Raw genomic sequence first — 18,305 nt, forward strand, 5'->3', positions numbered from 1 at the left:
GAGAGGCAACCACACATTAATGTTCTCTCCCTCTCTTTCTCCCTCCCTTTCTCCCTCTCTTCCCCTCTGCCTAAAAATAAATAAATAAAATATTTTAAAAAATTACTTAGATTCTGTTAACATTGATGCCAGAGGGGTGAGTCCCTGGGGTGGGGATGGGGCAGATCCCTGAGCCCACAGGGTTCTTGGCTTCCCATAAGAAAGAATTCAAGACACAAGCCCCACCAGAAGTTAAAATGGAAAAGCAGGATTTATTGAACCGAAAGGGCAAACAAATAGAGCCGCTCCATTGACAGAGCACTGGGCTGTCCTCCCACGAGAAGGAAGAGGGACCCCAGCCGTCTGTGGTGGTCGAGCTTCTGTATTAAAGCTTTGGGGATGTAGAGTGGAAAAGGGATTAACTTTGACCTTTATGAGGTATATTTTGTGGCCTTGTGTTCTCTATTTGTGGTATGGGTAAATGATTAGGTATGGTAGAATAGATACTAATCAACTTTTGCAGGAACTGTCTTTTTCCAGAGGCTCTTCGCGGTTGGCTCACATCTCCGGTCGGCTGAGTTCTGTTTCCGGAAGCACATAGCAGGCCCCTGACTTAGTTCTGTTTGACTTTCTGTGGTTTGTATCGTTCTCACACCTCTCTCCTACAGAACCATAGCCTAACCCTGTCTCACACAACTCTGCCGTCGTTCTTTGGTGATAAACTCAATTCGTACTCTTTCACGTGGTTCGTAATGTTAATACACTTGTATTTTTAAACTACAAGTAAATTAGGTATTTATTTTCCATTCTCACTTATAAACCCAGATGCCACTTAAGTGGCTTTTCAGTGTTTTTATTTTTTTTCCTGTAATGTTCTCCTCTATTGTTGCTAATTCAATTACCTAAATTACATGTCTCATTTCAACTTACTTATTTGGTGGAAACCAGTTCACTGATCTACTCAAACAAAGCGGCACGTTATGGGGAGACATTTTTCCGTTTTCTAATATCTGAACAAAAATATTTTCTGGAATTTGGCTCTTCATTTTATGTGGGCATCGTGTGTTGTCACTTTACTGATATTATTTTTCAAAATATAAAAGCTCTTGCATATCCATTGATGATTTAGCAGCTCAAGTCCCATGAATGCAAATGCCCAGTATTAAAATGATGAGTTGGGCTGACAGATTCTTTCACTCATTCTTTATTCAATTTTATTCATGTGGCATTAATTATCCCCCAAGCCATATTTCTCTAATTATTATTTAAATGTTGTTTCAATGAAAGGATACTTGCATTTATGCATACTATTCAAATCATATCATTTCAACGCAAGTGATTATCTTGAACTAGCAACAAATCACACTTGGAAGAGGAATGACACAAAAAATATGTCAGGATAGATTCAAACACTTTATAAAATATCGAAAGAAATTATGCCCTTAGCCATTTACTCAAAATTCACTAAGCATTTAAACTAGAGTTACTTTAACATATTCAAAGCAGTCTGTATTTTTCCTTCACAGTGACCCACTTTTTACTCATAAAAACCAGTTGGTAAGTAAAAAGATTTTAATTTAAATAGAAAAAAATATGAAAATTTAAAATTATTTTATATGATCACCAATGAAAAAGTATTTCAAATAAATTTAAATGATCATACATTATGTTTTCAATAAATCTAATAGAATAACTTAACAAAAATAAATACAATCTTTAAAAATGAATATATGCACAAGCATTTAATAAAGTATATCAAATTTTTAAGAAAAGATGATAGTAAAATAATTTTAACAGTGATTATTGAAAACATAAGTTAAATAATATCTGTATATTAAGAAACCACTTACCACACATTCTGATTGTTGCTTACATTATAAATAAGTGTGAATCTTAGAAAAAGAGAATATTAGTATACTTTTTCCTGTACAAATAATGCGTTAATGCTATTTCTGTGTTTGTTTGAAAATGCTTAATATTTACAAAATTTTCCAATAATAGAGACTTGGAAATGTTTAGCATAATATAAAAATATCACACCAGCAGGCTCATTATTGTACTTTCTACAATTTTCAAAATGAAACTTAGAATGCATTGTTTCCTAATTTCCTGAGGGAATTTCCATCAATAAAAATTAATATTTTGCCTTTGGGAGGCTAGTGCTACTTATTTTGGGAATCAGTGTAGAGGGATTTGGGGACTTTCTAATGTGAATTGATGGTGCCTTTTCTATGCATCTCATTAGAGTCATGAAGGGAGTTGAAATTAAAATACAGGGTAAATAACAGAACACCATACAAAAGGCTCGCTGAAATTAAGAAATAGCTTTTTTTTTCACAATTTAAGTGTTAGTAAATAGAAAAATAAAAGTCTAAATTTAATTAGCTTATACTCACTACAATAAAAGGGCCTGTCCAGAACATATCCAGCCATGCATTATGAAAAATAGAGACATTTATTGAAGAAGATACAAGGTACAAGAAACATTGTACCTAGGACAATGATGCCTCAGTCGCCTTCCAACCAGGTACCTTGGGACCTCACACAGTTCCGACTGCCTTCAGCTCTCCCATCACGTTTTCCTGTATCTCACTGATGGTCTGAAATGTCTTCTCCTTCAAAGGTGATTTTAATTTGGGGGAAAGCCAGAATCCACAGGGCACCATATTTGAGTTGTAGAGGGGGGCTGAGTCAAAATGTTTGACAACATTTTGCCAAAAATCTCTGCCTGAGACATGACTCATGAGCAGGCGTGTTGTCCTGTTGAAGCTGCCAATCAGTAGTTGCCCGTAGTCGTGGCCTTCTGAATCATCTGAGTAGATTCTGCAGGGGAAAGTTCCACCGTAATGCAAAATTGGATGCAGGTTTGTTGCTCCACTCACTCAGTCATTTTGAATGTGACAGCTACATAGGACGCATGCTCACTCAACAGCATCATCGCCCCCAGTACAGTGAAGTCGTCACTGTTCACACATGCGCGTTCCAGCCCACTCTCCTTGGCTGCCAGATTATATCAACGTTGCACAAACAGTTCTTGTTATATCAACAACAGCTTGAGTCATGTGCTGTATATATTTTTTAATCTTTCATGGATATATTAAGGTGCTGTGAATCATATATCTTATAAAATATTAATACCCGAAATATGAAAAACTTACACAACTTAATAACAAAAAATCGGATTTAAAAATGGGCACATGAACTGAACAGATTTTTCTTGCAAAGAAGACATATAAATGGCCAGCAAGACAGGAAAAAGTGTTCAACGTCAGTGGTCATCAGGGAAATGCAAATACAAACCACAAAGAGAGATTTTCCTTCACACCTGATAAAAGGAGAATTATCAAAAGTACAAACGAACAAGTGTTAAGAGGATTCAAAAAAAGGCCCTACCCTTGTTCACTGTTAGTAGGAATGTAAGTTAGTTCAATCACTATGGAAAACATCACGGAAGTTCCTAAAAGTGACAAATAGAACTATGAAAAGACCCAGCAGTTCTGCTTTTGCATATATATCCTGCAGGAAATCTGCACTCCCATGTTCATGGCACTATGTTCATGATAGCAAAGATATGGAAACAGCCTGCACATACCTGTGAACAGATGCGTGGGTAAAGATGATCTGGTAAATATACACAATGGAAGACTAGTCAGCTATGAGAAGAAAGGAGACACTCCTCTTTGCAACAACATGATAACTTGAAGGCATTGTGCTCTGTGAAGGAAGTCAGAGGAAGAAAGAATGTGTGGTATCACTTCTATGAGAAATCTAAAAAAGCTAAACTCATAGAAACAGAGTGCAGAATGGTGATTGGCAGGGCTCAGGCAACTGGGAGAAAATGGGAGACGCTGGTCAAATAGTACAAACATCCAAAACAAGATGAGCACATTCTGGGGTCTAATATAAAGCACGGTGATCATAGTTAATAATAGCATATTACATATTTGAAAGTATACTGAAAGACTAGATCTTAAATATCCTCACCCCATGAAAACATGCTGAGTGAGGTCATGCAGGTGTTAGCTAACACTATGCTAATGTCACTTAGCAATATATAAGTGTATTAAGTCAACACACCATACACCTTAAACTGGCACAATGTTAGATGAAAAATATATCAATACAATTGGGAATCATTCTATATGTAGTATGAAATTTTCAAAAACAGCTTTAAAAACAATATAATATTAAGAGGCTATGTATAAGAGGTACATATATAAGAGGTATATATATACATATAAACGGTTATATACATATACACTCTATATATGTATGTGTATGTACATATATGTGTATATATCTGTATATATATGGATGTGTATGTACATATATGTGTGTGTGTGTGTATATATATATGGATGCAAGCTAAATTTGGGGAAGAGACTGATAGTATATTGCTCCTCTACTAAGGGACTGGGAAATGGCCTATTACATTTGATAGACTTTATTAATTCAAATAGTCTGAAAGTTTAATATAGCCCCTCTTCTCCCAGAGAGCATATGGTTTTATACATTATAAAAATAAAACATTAAATGAGGCCACACTATTTCTAAAAAAATAAAAACAATTTTTAATATTTTGTATAGTATGATAAATGTAGTTTTTAAAGTATCATCAGGGCAAATCAGTTAAAAAATTTACAAAGTGGAGAGATCTATTGTTTTCCCTTGATATTGAAGGTACAAATTAGCATCATACAACTCTGATTAAGGCATAATCAGAGAGCCCAGACCCCAGGACACCAAGATCCTACCATATTTGCCATAAAACAAAAACCTCTCTATGGCCTGCAATGCTCTGAATGATCTACTTCCTATTGACGACTCACCTTGACTTCCTGCTCTGATTATCCTTGTTCATTGTGTTTCTGCCACGGTGGCTGGGATTGTGCACCTTGCCCACATCAGGCCCTTCCTGGTTTGTAGGCCCTTGTGCTTGCACTTCCTTTTGCCTTGCAAGCTTTCCCCTGGTCTCATTTCATAGTGTTGGAATGCACTCAGGTCTCTATTAAAAATATTATCTTGTACATTCCCTGACCTAAATTATCCCTCATAGAATCTTGACAATATTACCCCACTTATTACCTTCAGAACACTAACCCATTATATAACTTTATGTGCCTTATGTTTGCTTTTTCCCTGCAATAAAATACAAGTTCTATCAAGGCAAGAGACCTCAATGGAAGTTCAATATGGCCGCTACCTATATTACTATTCAGTTGGGTCTCTAGTCCCTAGCATTTGCTTAGAACTGTTTGCCTTACAGAATTATAATATTTGTTGGATAAATAAATGGACTCAAATCATATTTCCTGGTTTTCAAAAGAAAGAAAGAAAAAAGGTGAGGCAGTTATCTAAATAGACATAGTGATAGACATTGAGTGATTTCTCACTAGTTCATTTCTTCAGCCCAGGCATGTGGGAGACAATACGTCCCATAACTGTCCCATAATTGCAGTCCTCTGGGGATTCCTTCCTCGTTCTGTGACTTAGCAGAAGGACTGAAGGTAGAAAGGATTTACCTTGTAGACTGAGTCACAGCACACTTTTTGCTCTATGTTATAGGCTCTAATTATTCATTTGCCAACTGTCTGTACTTGACCTAATGGAGAATTCTGAGGGAGACAGAGGATATGATGGAACTGCAAGACGCAGTTAGTCTGGATCTCTGTGGATCCTTCTCGAAGAACAGCAGCCCCGTTGACACACCTCCCTGTGTGAAACTGTGAAGTGAGAAGAAGACTTCTGTTGTGCTCAGCCACTGTGATTTTGTAAATAATCTTAGCAGCAGCTTGGAATTATTATCCTTACTAATAAAGACACAATCCTATAGAAAGGTTTTCTGACTGAGGTTGCCCAAAGTAACAATGACAGATATTTAATAATGCTATTGGGTTTAATCTATTCTACTGTGATTGGTTGATTTATAAGGAAAGCTGTATTTTAGCTTATATGAGTTTTGTTTTTTAGATATTAAATAATAAGGTAGTTCCTAAAACATTAAAAATGTAAATTTTAGAGATTTTTGAAAGCTGGCTGCCAATTACAGATAATATAAAATAAAAATCGTAGAAAATATCTACTCTACTTTTCAGTATTTCAGATTAAATGCCATTACAATCTTGGCATGCTCTTGCTTTTATAAAATGTGGATTAATAACCCAGGAATGTGACCATCATTAATGCATTTCAGAAACCCATACAGAGTGATTAAAGCAACTGAAATCACCCTTGATCATATTTCTGACCACTTATCAGAAGTGTCTTTATACTGTCATTAGCTGAGCTCCTATCTCCCTTATGATTTTTTATGTCCTTGTTAAGTAATTGCTTCAGAACCAGATCAATGGGAATCTGTAAAAAGAATTAAGATCAAATGCAGCTCAAATATCCTTTCCAATGTGGAACTGTCCTCTTTGACATTAGCATTGAAGTTAATATGCATATATGTTCACCATTGCCCCCCAGTTTCCTCTACTGGGCAAAAGATTTGCAAGGTTTAAGGTTTTTTACAGAATAACCACCAGAGAAAGAAAAAAGGAACTATTATGATATCTCAAACTCTACCAGTTCAAGGCATTTCTTAGATAGATTTTTCAGTGTTTTATAGTTGATATTCCTGAAGGAAATGTTCTGTGTGATGAGAAAAATTAATAAATCTAGTAGCAGTTTCTTTCACAAGCTGTCAAGATGAAAGGCAGAACTTAAAGAATTAGTAGTCAGTATGGTCAATTATGTTTTTCAGTGTAACAATTATTGGCTGAGAATTTAGGGTGAGCAAGTAAACACTAGAGTTTGCGTAGTAACTATGTGAAACACAATTATGATCTAACATGTACAGTCTGAAAATAAGAAAATATAAGAACAGTGTGTAAATGTTATAAATGTGTATTATGACCAATTGAAGAATGTCAATAACTCATGAAAAATTTTTTGTTTGATGTTTTCAATTTAATGACCCATGAGTTCCTTTATTTACAAAAGGCAGGTATTTGTATAGCTTGATCTAAATAATCTTTCATTTGCATGATTCACATTCAGAGTTATTTTATTTTTAATATTTTTATAAGCTTAATTGTTTGAAACAAATTGTTGTGGTTTTCATAAGCCTACCAAAACCACAATCAAAGTTCCTCATTAGACAAAACTGCGCGCTTTGACCTCTCTAGTTTATCTACATTGGCTCAGTCAGAACATGGGATGTCCCAGGAAGCTGTCAATATACTGTGCTTTGAAAAGGTCAATTATTTGATTGACAAACAAGTTGTCAAATTTGTTTTGGACACATGATTTTTGCCACTGTCCATGCATAGTACAAAAATGTTAAAAACTTGTTTTATAACAAGGGTCTTGTTCAGACCCTCAGGCTTGTGTAAACCCAAGAGGCTGGGTCTACAGTGCATGAAAAACAGCAAATACTTGAAAACCAACTTTTAAAAAAACATTTTATTTTTTTGTTTAGGGAGGAGAAAGGAGAGAGAAAGAGAAACATCAATTTATGGTTGCCTCTCATTCACCCCCTACCAGAGACCTGGCCCACAACCCAGGCACAGGCCCTGACTGGAAATCAAACCAATGAACCTTTGGTTCACAGGCCAGCACTCAATCCACTGAGCCACACCTGTCAGGGCTGAAAACCAACTTTCTGAGTGAATAAATGGATCTGTTCAATCCTATCCTCACTACTAGCAACATAGCTAAGTCATCTCTATTTACTTGGGCTACTAAAATAACTTTCTAAATTATTTCTTTGCATTTAATTGTGTCTTGTACTAACTCATTTTTCATTTCCATTTCACTATAAAAAAACAGTGGTATATAGTGTAAGTATTTACAGTCACATTTCATCTTTAAAATTTGTCCTTGTTTTCCCTTGTACTAAATACAGAGACAGTATATATTTCATTAGAACTCTACTGTATTTATTAATATATAAGATACCCATCATGATGTACAAGATCCTACATGTCAGGTTCCCAGTCAGGTCACGTTTCTCTGTATACTTCCCACACCATGAAGCTAGAGACACACAAAACTTATTTCTGCTCCGAGACCTTCACACACTTTGATTCCTATACCAGAACCATAACTTCAGCCTTTACCATGAATAATGCTTTTAACATAAATCATCCTTGAAGTGGCAGCTAAACCCCTTACTGAGGCTTCCTCGATAAAATAAAATGGGTTATCTTGTTATATGGACACTGATAACTAGCAATATAATAATTGATTTCACATATTTTCCCCTTAAGATTGTAAGCTTCCCAAAGGTAGGTCATAGTTCACCATGGACAACATAGCACAATAAGCAATCAATAAAAAATTTTAATACATAAATAAATTATTTAACAGAAAATAATACCCATGCTATTGTGAGATTTTAAAAAGCTAATTGAATGATTCATTCACCTATTTAATGAATATATAAGATATTTAACCCCAAATAGTCATTATAAATGATGATACTAATATATTAATATTTAGAAATACCTACTATAATTAGGAATTGTTCTAGGTGCATGGAACACAACCAAGAAAAAAAAAACAGACAAAAAGTCTGGTCCTTGGAGAGCTTATATTCAGGTAAGGATAATACATGAGAAACAGAGTAAATTATAAAATAGATAGTGTATTGAAAGACAAGTATTAAGAAGAAAAAACTGTAGAGAAAGTGACAGGTATTGAGCAGTGATCGTGGGCTAGAAAAGTGGGACTGATTCCTTAGGGGTGAGAACATGCATCTCTGGGAAGTGTTAGAGGCAAATATCCTTTGTTATCCTCGAATTAAGTGGTTCTTCCTCTTACTCATTGAGAACACCCATTGCTAAGCCTCCTTAGAGACTCTGTTGTCTTCTTTCCACTATTAAGGAGGTTTTCCTTTTACTTGCACCTGAGGACTTGACCGTGAACAGTGAGACACCCCTGAAAGGTGACTAAAGCCTTCATGCAACAGATGCCTTGAGGCAGGTGTAAGGGATGTTTAAGATAACTTTGCTAAATTCCCATAGAAACCCTGTTAGTTTTTGCAGGATTCTACATATTTGACAGAGACGCATGAAAACCAATGAATGCACCTGCCTGCATTTACACATGTGGTTTGCTAAGCTGTACCTAGAAGAGTCAGAGGATCCCCGCTCCCATTTCAGCTGGTCAGCTTGGCAAATGCACCATCCTCTCTGAGCCACGACTTCTGGCTTGTGGAATGGCACTAACCAGTCCCGCCTACTCCGCACAGCTATTGTGAGTATACAAAGAGGTCTCGTGTTTTAAACTCATGAACCAGTTCTGAAGCATTAAATCAGTATAAAGTAATATTAAACCATTTAAAGGTACATAACGAAACTATATTTATGAAAAACAGATAGGAGGAAGTTTCTAATTTTGAACCCATGCCTATACATCTATTTTTTTCTCCTTGAAAATTTCTCTTACACTATTTGTGGTAAGTTAGGATTAATAACTTGAATTCTACGCTTATGTAACCAACCCCTTTGATTTTGTATTAGCCCTTATTTTACATTGGAAATCAATCAGTTTTCTTAAACTGAGATATATTTGAGATAAAAATAATAAAACACTACCATTTTTTATTTCTCCACAGACATTTTCACATTAATGTTCTAAAAAGGGCTAGAATGATAAAATATGACACTAATGGTTTGTATTAAATTAACTGAATTATTAATACCTTGGATTTCCCACGGGAAATAATGAAATAATACATGAGTTTGCCATCTTTGGGGATGTTTTAATGTTTACCAGATTTGAGGTATTTCTTGTTTTCCATGGCAATACAGGTTTTATTCTTTAAAACATTATTAGAATTCCTGGAAGCTACATGTTAGAGAAGGAAAATAATACCTGGAGATTCACTGGAACACCAGTATTTTGTTATCTTGAATCCAGAAATTTAGTTTCCATAAGATGCATATGTTTAATAAATATCTTATTGCTGGTGTAGTTTACAACAATGTGTAAAATTTCATATCTGCTCACTTGATCCTGAGATCATTAGCTTGACTCTGAAACCATGGAAACTACTGAGTTACTATAATCCTGTCTTCTTGACCTGTTTTCATAAAACTCTGTTCAATGTGAAATCACATTGTTTACTACCAAGGTGATTTATAATTTCGGATGTCTTACTACCAAGAACTACATGGCCCAATAATAGTTTTAAACAGAATTATGTCATATATTAAATATATACAAATAATATGTTCATATAATTTCCCTTTACTTAGGAAAATTATACTATTGTCTGCACTTTATGGGCGGGATTTTCTTTCCCCTCTATTTGTAGAAGGTCCGTATTAACCACCCTGAACTTAGCATGATGGTATTCATCACAGCCCATCACCATTCCCCAAGTGGAAAAGGCAATGTAAATAATTTTCCAGATTGAGTCATTTCTGTTCACACAGAAAGTACTTATGTATTGAAGTCTTGCTAACGTTGGACAATGATGAAATATTTCCTAAAGCAACTGACTGAGGCTGAGAGGGCTACTATTAGGCAGCCTGCAGGAAAGTGGTTATATTGGTTTAATCAACTCATCCTGCTCGTGAACATGGTAGGAGCTGCGTTCCATGACTGCCCTTCCACCCTGTGCTCCATTCATAGCCGCTAGAATATGCGTCCCTCCCTGCGTTCGCATTGGCTGGTGCCCGTGCTCATGCCATTTCCTCCGGGTGGAATATTTATTCTCATTAAACAATGTGTGAAAGTTGTTGATATGTTCAAAGGTATTAGTATAGCAGGAAGGTTAAGCGCTTGATGGTAGTCAGGGCTGCGGAAGCTAGAATTCCAGCTTTGCTGCTCATTCAGCCTTGCTGTTGGCAAAGTCACCTAAGCTCTCTAAGGCTTGGTTTCCTCGTATGTTAAAGGAATAAGAGTAACACTAACTCTATAGGTATAATGAATTCTAATGTCTTATACTATGAGAATGAAGCTTCTCAACAAATACAAAGCATTAAAGAAATGGCTGCTATAAAGTGACGTGAAACTCTTTGCTCTTATTTTGAAAAGTTGGCTCTTGTTCCCCTTCTTCCCCTTAGTTTTTTCCTTTAAATAGCAGTTCAAATAGTATCACTTCTGCTAACCTTCTTACAACATTTTCCAAAGAAATTAATAGTTTATTCATCTATTTTTTCCATAGCACTTATAGTGTGCAGTCTTCATACTTAATCAGATGAGTCAGTACGTTTTATTTTTTATTTCCACTAATATGACCTCGCTTATTAAGTTATGCATTAAGGTATCCATTTCCATTTTTTTTTACTGAATTTAGCACAGAGTATGTTTATGGTAAGACATTAAAAGATTTGTTGAAAACAAATTAAAAATAAGCATATATGTATGAAGGATATAAGTGAATAATTTAGTTCTTAAGTACAACCCATGCTTTGTTTTATTTGCTCATTTAATGAGTAATTAACTGTATGTACAACACTGAATTAAGTATACAAAACTACAAAGAAGCTTCATCTCACCTTCAGATCTGTTCTTAAAAGATATTTCAAATTTGTAACTTTATTAATTTAATAATTTGTAATTTTACTTTTTTTTTTGCTTTGGAGAATCATAAAAACCATGTGTCTGGGCTCTGGCTGGCATAGCTCAGTGGATTGAGCACGGGCCTGTGAACCAAAGGGTCTCTGGTTCAATTTCCAGTCAGGGCACATGCCTGGGTTGCAGGCCAGGTCCCCAGTGGGGGACACATGGGAGGCAACCACACATTGATGTTTCTCTCCCACTCTCTTCTTCCCTTCCCCTCTCTCTAAAAATAAATTTTAAAAAATGTGTGTTTGGCAGTACAAATATTGTTATTCCTAATTTTTATTTTTCCAAAACATTTTTAATTGTATTTTTCCATTACCATTTAGTTCTCATATATTTCCCTCCCCCCATCCCCCACAATCACCACACTATTGTCCTAATTTTGAAAATGAACACAGTGATTTGGAGATGTTAAATAACACGTTCGACATAACAACCTGGGAGAGACAAGTGAAAGTCCAGAGCAGTGCTCTCTGTCTATTCATCACGGGCTTTTCTCTCTTCTCCCCGCTCCGCCCATGGTGCCNTATTGTTATTCCTAATTTTTATTTTTCCAAAACATTTTTAATTGTATTTTTCCATTACCATTTAGTTCTCATATATTTCCCTCCCCCCACCCCCCACAACCACCACACTATTGTCCTAATTTTGAAAATGAACACAGTGATTTGGAGATGTTAAATAACACATTCGACATAACAACCTGGGAGAGACAAGTGCAAGTCCAGAGCAGTGCGCTCTGTCTATTCATCACAGGCTTTTCTCTCTTCTCCCCGCTCCGCCCATGGTGCCCCTTATGAACCGGATTCACACAACTCACACACCCCTTTTTATAATGTCATCCTAAATAATGTTGTGCTTTTTACAATGAGCACTGCCTTAAATACCGACTCCTCTGAATGGAGTTACAAAACAAAGAATTAGGGGACTCAGAGTTCAACTCATAGGTTTGATAATGGCTGTTCTTATGATTTCTATATTATTACTTTTAAGGTGCCCTCATATCTATTTTCAAGTAAAATCTATCAATTCCTCAGGGAGGTCAGAACAATTTTTAGCTATATCATTGAGCTGTGCTTTCATCAGATAACTTTTGCTCTTCTGTGATTCCTATTTTGAGAATGTTATAATTCCTGCAAATATTTTCTTGTAAAGATGCATGAATCTTCATGGAGATAAACAAGAATGTCAGATGCATCATTGATCTGTGCTTTTTTTCAGATCGCTTCTAAGCCAATTTAAGGAAAAAAATTTCCATTGCATTCAACCTGACAAGTAAATATGTATTATTTTGAATTAAGAAAATATCAAGTCCAATATTTTTTAAATTTATCAAACATTTTGCTTTTTATTTACATAATGATTCCCTTCATCCGTGGGCAGATTTGCTACAAGAAAATGTAAGTAACTTTTCTCAAAAAAATTAAAAATTGAATTCTCCCTCCTCAACCAAGTATATGTATGATTTTGATAAAAAACAGTAAGAACTAGCCCTTTTCCTTCTGTACGCCTGTTCATTTTTTTTCTGCTATCAAATGCTTGCACTGAAAAAGAAAAAAAGCTAATGTAAACAAGGGGATATAAATAGATTAAGTATATTTCATTTAAAGTTATACCCACATAAATACAGATAATAAACATTGCTTTCTTTTGTCCAGTTTGATAATAGATGAAATATTTGTGGAATCCATTGATGAAATTTAACATATACTGGGAATATTATCAAGTATCCACTTTATGTTACAGATGAGTTTGCAAAAGCTAGCAAACCAACAAGGACAAAATGCAAACAAACAAAAATGCAATAACTAAAAAACAAGAAGAAACATGACACCAAAGTCAAGGCCAAATTGGAGTCAAATACCAATGCTAGCCCTAGACTCCATGGCAGCAATTTTGCTTCTGCTATGATACGTCTATGTACGTTCCTTTGGACAGTCCCCCTGCTGATAGCAACTATAAATTTGGGACAAACAAGCAAACCCCCAATACGTGAATATATGGAGGAGCAACTAACAGCAGCTAACAGTTGAATCTTGAACAATGCGGGGCTTAGCACACCAACCCCTGCACAGTCGAAATCCACATAGAATTTAAATCGGTTTTCTGTGAACATGCATTCCCAGGCAAAGGTGAAATCCACCGTTAGTTGAATCCAAGGATTTGCAAACCTGGGATTGGAATTGAGGCAGACTATATGCTTATTGAAAAAATGGTCAGTATAAGTGGACCCACACCGTTTCAGACTGTGTTGCTCAAGAGTCAAATGTACTTAGAATAAAGAAGTGGCCCGGCATGGATTTCCATGGCTGCCAGCCCTGGTCATCCATGCAGGATGAGCTGGATCTCTGGGAAAGAAACCACTGTGCGGTCGAAAGAACAACACTCCAGTACACTGCTCACCAGAACTATTGGATGGTATGTGGGACCAAGAAGGACAAGTGTCATGGAAGGGGAACTCCATATTCTAAGAATAACCTCTGGCCAAATTTCTCACTGAATACTAAATTACCTCCAGGGTAGGGGGAGGTAAGTTTACAGTTGTTTGTGTGGAAAACAATATAATGATTAATAAGTAATAATACAACAATACACTGTTTTGCATACTCACAAATGTAAGCCTACTTTTGCTACTCCCTGTATGGGACAGACTCCAAGTAACACAGCTGTAAACAAAAGAATTGAACCCAGGGTTCACCTGTCACTCAAAACACAAAGATTATACCTCACAACAAACAAGTTCGCTGTTTCAGTACAAAACAAGAGTGTAATAAAAGCTGAATATTATTTGGAGTAATATAATTAGCAATGTATATGTATATCAAATCATCACCATGTACAATTTAAGTATCTTACAGTTTTGTCAGACTTCAATAAAACTAAGTAGATGTATGCTAACATATCAAATAAACTGCTCTTGAGAAATATATTATTTGGGAAGAATGAGCATTTATCATGGATAGGGAGAAAAAATACAATATACAATTTCTATGTTCTAAATACCAAGAGAATTTCTTTCAAAAGTTATAATGTTAAGGCATCGATGTGTTCACTTTACTTATCTTTTGTTTTATTCTTTTGCCGCATTTTGCTCTGTCCATGACAAAGGAACAGTTTCGAAGTTTTCACTTGGGTTGCTTTTATAGGAAACATTTAAAATAATGTGGCTTAGGTTGTAAACAGAAAAGTTAAATGGTAATAAATAAGCTTTCATTACTAGACAAGCACCATACTACCTGTTACCTGAACAAGAGAATATTAACTTCCAAAGTTTTCATTATTAAAACTTAAATATTTTTATGCTTGGAAACAAGTGTTTCTTTGCAGCAAAACAATAAATGAGATTTGGAGCTGTGACTAATAAACATTTAATAATGATTATATTAGACTTTATTTTCTCTTGAGTGTTCTCCTGATGGGTACAATATAAAGCAGGTGCCAGATTATTCTGCAGACACCAGAGTTTAATAATTTTTACGAGCTTGACATTCTTCATCTAGAATCAGGCCACTTGCAATTTCTATTGCTTTGGAAAAAAACTTAATTAGGAGTCAGGGAATTTGAAACATGAGTAACAAAATATGGTTCACTCATAATGAGAATTTATTTAGATGCATTATATTGAAATATGAATATTATACACTTAATGTTTTATAATTTAAAAATAACATTAGAATAGGGAGAAGTCAATGTGACCAAGAAAAACAAACTCTAAAAACATTTCCCTCAAGAAGTTTTCCTAACTAGACAATTTGATCTGTTTTATCTATTAACATCATTATAACAGTAACCCGGTTACATTACCTCCATCCCTGACTCGTGACGACACAACGAGAAGATGGCTGTTAGCAAGTAGGAAAAGAGGCCCTGGTAGCAGTGGGCCTGCTGGTGTCCTGATCTTGCCCTTCCAGGGCTCCAGGAAAGGGAGAAATTAAACTCTTATTTAAGCCACCCAGCCTGTGGCAATTTGTTATGGCTGTCCAAAGTGACTAAGACAAATACTACCTCTACAATGGACACTGCATTTACTACATGAGGCGTTAGCTTATTATGCATATTCAGCCATTGCAGAACAACAATTGCACCTTAAATGCATTAGGGGTTTAATTAGATTTCAAGTACACAATTGTTTCTTAAGCTTTTCTTGGTGCATAAAACTTGTCCCAGACAATTGCAGAATGGCTGGAAGATTTGAATGTAAATTTTGACAGTATTGGTTAACTGCTTACTAAAGGCTACAGTCATTGGGAGTAGATTCTTTGGACTTTAACACTGACACATACAAGGAGGAATCCCCCTAAATGGAATTTATTTATGAAAAATTGTGTGTTTATTCTGACATGTCTGAACTTCAATCACCTCCCAAATACTCTCCATTTGGTGCAATGGACCTAGTGAGATGTTTTTAAGGCCGCTCAAAACGATTTTCGAACTTCCCAATTTTGGTGCTTTTTAGTGTTTCTTCTGTTTATTGTTTCACCTCTTCCACATTCACATTGGCAAAAAGTTTCCTTTAGAGAATTTTTTTTTCATCTGGGGAAACAAAAAAAATATCTCTCAGGGCAAAGTCAAGTGAAGTGGGAGTGACTAGGGCACAGGGGTAGTTCCATTTTTGGTAAAAAATTGCTGAACACAGCACAGTGTGGGCAAGTGTGCTTGTCAATCACCCATCATGAAAGGTACAAATGCTTTGGAAGAGTCTTCCAAAAAAATTACTGAAGCTGAACACAGCCTCTCACAACAATGCCAGCTAGTCCACTAATACAGATGGGTTACTAGATCACTCAGCTAACAGGGGAAGACTGCATTATGAGGGGCCCACCCTACAGAAGATAATTCCAGTTTTGGGGGTCTCTCTAAAAAAACACAACTAAGGTCATCAAAATTATATATCTAAATTTGTGCCCAAGAAATTTAAAAATTAGCTAGTTTACTTCCTCAGCTTAGTACAAAAATATCTTAATATCTTGAAAGAAAAAATTGGCCTTTCTATTACATTTTTATGGGAAAATACTTCAAAAACAAAGGAGTTTCTGTATTATCATAAAGTTTTGATCACAAAGCAAAATTGATTTCTCAATATTAGGACCTTCAATGTTGAAAAGGACATTAAACCATGTTCATGAATTTTATGTCTTAGTCATGTATTCAATATATATGTAAATGTGCAAACAATATAATATATATTGATATAAAGTATAATTATTCTTAAATTTTCCAAATTAAAGATAGTAATTGCATAATTAAGTACCATGTTTCTTATTTCTTTTCTTTGTAATACTCAAGAAGCTAATATTATTAAGATTTCAGTTAAATGAAACTAATAGGCAGTCACAGGACATTGATGAAAAACATCATCAATTTGAAATATACATATTTGAATTCTGTCTTCTCAATCACATTGAATTAGTGTTCATTTATGAGTTTTAAATATCAAGAAATGCATATAATTTATTTGCCTCTATAATTATTTTCCAGACTCAAATTATGCTAAAAATAATTGATTGAGAGCCATTGTAATCTAAAAGAAACAATGAGTCAAATGTTCAACAGACCAACTTATCATAATTAAAAGACTATTTTTCCTGTTATGCTAAATTGCTGATTCTGCTACTTTCAGTTAAAATCTGATGCTAAATTATATTAGGAATGCAATTTTAATTTAATGCACCCATTTTTAAAGATAATTTTTCACTGAGTTATTTTATGGGTTAGAGAAGACTGAAACCAGACATATTGTCAATCAATATCAGATGTAAATTAATATTTTATATTTCACTTTTGAAAATACTGAGGTCTTCCCAGAAAGTGTCCAGCCATGTAATATGAAAAACAGAGACATTTATTAAAGAAGATACAAGAAACATTGTGCCTATGTCAATGATACCTTGGTCCCCTCCCTACAAAGTAGGCACTGTGGGACCTCACACAGTTCTTCCAATGCTGTCATTTGCCCCATCATATTTACCTGAATCTCATTGGCAGTCTGAAAACTGTTCCCTTTCAAAGGTGATTTTAGTTTTATGAAAGGCCAGAAATCAAAGGGCACTAAATCTGGGCTGTAGGGGGCCTGAGTCACCTGGGTGATTTGATGTTTTGCCAAAGAACTCTGCATGAGACATGATGCATGAGCAGGCATGTTGTCATGATGAAGCTGCCAATCACCAGTTGCCCACAGCTGCGGCCTTCTGAATCACCCAAATAGTTTCTACAGAGGAATGTTCAAATTTAACACAAACTTGGATGTGGGCACGTTGCTCTGCTTGCTCAGTCATTTTGAATGTGATGGCCACACAGTATATAAGCTCACTCAATGGTATCTACCACCCCCACTGACTAGTACAGTGAAGTTGCCACGTTCACACATGCACATTCCAGTCCATGCTCCTTGGCTGCCAGGTTACATGGATGTCATGCAAACTGTTCTCTTTATGTTAATAATGGCTGGAATTTTTCCAGACAGACCAAATATTTTCTTTCTTAATACAATGGCTTAATTTGTGCATTTCTGTACTAAGTCATATAAAGCACAACTAAGGATTACTGAAAAGCATTTCACTGATAAGCCTACCAAAACATAAGTTACCTTTACAGAACAACAGGGTGGAATTTGATAACATTGGTTACTATTCTTGATGATTAATTTTTTAAAAGATTTTATTTATTTATCTTTAGAGGGGAAGGGTAGGAGAGAGGGAGAGAAATATCAATGTATGGTTGCCTCTAGTGCGTCCCCTGCTGGGAACTGGCCTGCAACCCAGGCACGG

The sequence above is a fragment of the Sturnira hondurensis genome, unplaced genomic scaffold, assembly GCF_014824575.4.
Source record: "Sturnira hondurensis isolate 20B ecotype Veracruz unplaced genomic scaffold, ASM1482457v3 Scaffold0010128, whole genome shotgun sequence".
Taxonomy (NCBI): domain Eukaryota; kingdom Metazoa; phylum Chordata; class Mammalia; order Chiroptera; family Phyllostomidae; genus Sturnira; species Sturnira hondurensis.